General features: G+C 39.6%; 1 pseudogene; it reads left to right on the forward strand.

Moving 5' to 3' along the window:
- The window catches only part of LOC121813055, a 3,105-nt pseudogene extending 1,355 nt beyond the window's left edge, over positions 1 to 1,750 (forward strand).
- The last annotated feature ends 2,300 nt before the right edge of the window (positions 1,751 to 4,050 follow it).

A 4,050-nucleotide genomic window follows, 5' to 3' on the forward strand; every position in this document is an offset into this window, starting at 1 on the left:
ATTTCTTCAATGTCACAGAGCTCAGAGTGACCTATAATGTCTATAAAGCAGTTTATGCTATTGCACATGCTCTGCATCAGCTGGTATTCTGCCAACCAGTTGGAGCACAAACAGTAAAGCGATGTTTAAATCTTTCAGAAATTCAGCCCAAGGAGGTGAGAAATAATCAAATGAAATTTTTCTGAATTATTGATAAATTAGTTATAATAGCTCATAAAAAGCTGATAAAAATCTAATAATAATCCTTTCCTTTCTAGGTCAGTAAAAAGTTACAAAAGGTGAATTTCACAAATCAGTTTGGTGATGAGGTGTTTTTTGATGAGAATGGCGATCCTCCTGCTTCTTATGATGCCATTAACTGGCAGTTGATAAATGGAAAAGTGCAACATGTGACACTTGGTCATTTGACATTTGCTGCAAATGGTGATTACAAGCTCAGCATCGAGGAGGAAAAGATAGTGTGGAGGACAGGGAAAACAGTAATCATGATGTCTCTCTATTTTACATTGCAGTATTGAATTTGACAACTGTATGTTCTCCTGAATGTTAATGTGACATGTCTTTTGCCACAGGTCCCCACATCGGTGTGTTCTAATGGTTGTCCAGCAGGAACCAGGAAAGCTCAAATTAAGGGAAAACCTATATGTTGTTTTGACTGTGTACCCTGTGCTGAGGGAACTATAGCCAACTCAACAGGTATACTATACCGCCCCCCAGTCCCACTCATCCTGCCAAAAAGAAGAAAACAAAAGACATAGTGTGATGTACTCAGTGTTTGTTTATGTTTCAGGTTTAAAAAAATATATGCACATCTAAATACACAACCCTTTCTGTTTATCCTCAACAGGTGCAGCAGACTGCACACCTTGTCCAAAGGAATACTGGTCCAATGAGAGAAAAGATGATTGCATTCCTAGAACTATTGAGTTTCTGAAATATCATGAGCCCATGGGTATAGCTCTAACACTTGTATCCCTGTTAGGGGCCTCTCTCTCCCTTGCCACAATGGTGGTTTTTATCAACTACAGAGAAACTCCTGTGATAAAAGCCAGCAACTTTGAGCTGAGCTCTTTCTTATTGTTTTCTCTTTTTCTGTGTTTTCTCTGTCCTCTCACTTTCTTGGTCAACCAACAGTCTGGACATGCATGCTGCGCCACACGGCTTTTGGTGTGACATTTGCCCTTTGCATTTCCTGTGTCTTGGGAAAAACCATTGTTGTTGTCACAGCCTTCAAAGCCACATTTCCTGGCAACAAATTGCTGGAAAGTTTGGTCATGCACAACAAAGAATCATCATTTGCTCCTGCACTTTGATTCAAATAGTAATATGTGTGTTGTGGCTGAGTTTAAACCCACCTTACCCACATATGTTGTTCACATACAGCAATAGGATGATTGTTCTGGAATGTAAAACAGGATCTGAGTTTGCTTTTTATGCAGTGTTGGGATACATAGGGATCCTTGCAATCATTTGTTTGATCCTGGCATTTATGGCAAGAAAACTTCCTGATAATTTCAATGAAGCCAAATTGATCACATTCAGCCTGCTGATATTCTGTGCTGTGTGGATTACATTCATCCCAGCATACATCAGTTCTCCTGGAAAGTTCACTGTAGCTGTAGAAATATTTGCAATTTTGTCTTCAGCTTTTGGCTTATTAATTTGTATTTTTGCACCCAAGTGTTACATAATATTTCTTAAGCCAGAAAAAAATACCAAGAAACATGTTATAGGAAAAAGTATTAAGTAAAAAAATATATAATTCCTCAATTTTAAAACAGCAGTTTTATGTATGGGCGCTGGAGCTTATCCCAGCCATCATAGGGCAAGCCAGGGGGATAATTTCCAGGTGGGTTAGGGGGTTACGACCCCCCCATAATCGGACCCAACCAATATAACCCCCCCCCCCCCCCCCCCCCCCCCCCCCCCCCCCAATAATTATGAATTATCTTGCATAAATAGGCTGTTGATTTTCTTTACTCATTTCAGGTATTACCAGCAAAATAGTTGCATGTTTAATCATCTGGGAATTTACCCAGATTTATTTATTTATTTATTCAGACAGAGATCTTGACCTCCCCAATGTTCAGCACAAAATTATGCCAATGGGGCAAGAGGAGGGGTACACCCTGGACAGACTGCCAGTCTTTTGGAAGGCTAACACATAGGCACGTGGCTGCATGTGGTCTTTGGACTGTGGGCAGAAGCCAAAGTACCTGGACAGAACCCATGTAAACACGGGGAGAACATGCGAACTCCACACAGAAAAGTCACAGCCAGACATTGGTGTCAAACAGTGCTAACCACCATGCCATCATGCTGCCTTTGAAATATATGTATATTTCAATAATAGATATTGAACCACTTAATATTGTAAATACTTTATGTACAAAATTACAGTACACTGCAAAACATTAAATATGCTGCAGAAAGAAATGGATGTGAGTAATTATTTGCATACCTGTATACAGTGTCAATCTATTTACATTTTATTTTCACACAACATTTAGGGAGCTTCAGTTGGATGTTTACACAGTTTAAATAATGATGGCTGGCAGAAGGAACTTTAATGACTTTTCTGTTTTACTCTTCCAGTGGCTGTTCTCATTTTTACTTAGAAAATGCCCATTTAAAAATTTTCCAGCTGCCTATAGAGCTACTATTAATGGAGGACCTACAGCTAAATTCAGAATGACAGAAAGAATAGGAAAAAGCTTTATTCAATTAGATTCATAGAATTTGTTTGAGGTTAAGTGCAATTACAGGCAGATCTAACTATTTTAACAGGCAGAGATCATTTGGAAGAACTGAACATGTATTATTGTAGGGTCTACCTTGAGGTGTTGTTATGATTTGGTACTGTATACCGTATTTTTCGGACCATAAGGTGCACTGTCGATGAACGGGTCTGTTTTCATACATAACGTGCACGGATTATAAGGCGCATTAAGCAAAAGAAAACAGTCAGATCAATTAAATTTTACTTGACTCATTCTTATTGCTTCCTCCACTTCTGTACCATTGATTTGAATTCTCTGGCAGCTGCTCTATTCCCATGTTGTTGCAGTATATTAATGACTAACCTCATATTGTGGATGGATTATCTCAGTTGTTCTCCTGACTGAAGTTTGGTCCGTTTACAGCATCCTGCCATGCGATTGCATTTGTCCCTAACCATCAGGAACCTCACATTAACTTTTATCGAGTGGAAAAAAGTTAGCATTCATCCTCCAGCTTCACTGTGTTTATGTTATGCTAACATAGCTGTGTCGCTAGCGATCACGTAGCACATCATTATATACCAGCTAGTCCAACTTCAGTAACCCTACAAACGTCACTGCTGTTTAGTTTTCTGTCTTCATTTATGTTGGAAGTGATAGCAGAGCTGTACGTTTTGATTTTTCAAAATCTCTCAGTCAGAACATAGTATATCATGTTTAGGTTGAAGCTAGCGAGCTAACTTCTAACTGAAATTTAATAAATTCTGTTTTCATGATGCCTGGATGTTAAACTTAATTGTTACACCTGGTAAAGCAGCAACGCTCATTTTATCAAAGATGAAAGAATTTAGACAGTTTTTAACTCTCAGTGATGCTGCAGTGTCGTTTGACTTTGGGACCTGAAGCGATGGAGTTTTGGACCCAATTACTCCGCGAGGCTCTGACTACGGCAGCTGTAATGCTCCGACAATCCATCAAGCGGTGCGCGTCGTAGCTTACCAAAGTCTTACTAAAACATTTTTTGACAGATTTTTGAGCGCTGTACCACATAAAATCGGTTCGAGTCAGTAAGCACAACCAGAATTCATACATAAGGCCACGATTATAAGGCGCTTTTGTAACGTCGGGTTGCGTTTAGTGGTTGAGAGGAGGCGGCAAAACACTTAGCAGGGTAGCCAAAAGAATACACACTCACGCTGGCGTTGGGGATTCCACAGTGTGTTCTTTAATATACCTTCTCTTCATCAACCATATAAGCCCGGTTGAACGGCTGCAGCTTAACAAACATAGCGCACAGTGTTCGTACAACCCATAACGTTGCAAACAAAGG

The sequence above is a fragment of the Haplochromis burtoni genome, unplaced genomic scaffold (genome assembly GCF_018398535.1).
Source record: "Haplochromis burtoni strain Fernald_Lab_line unplaced genomic scaffold, NCSU_Asbu1 Contig_1092, whole genome shotgun sequence".
NCBI lineage: Eukaryota > Metazoa > Chordata > Actinopteri > Cichliformes > Cichlidae > Haplochromis > Haplochromis burtoni.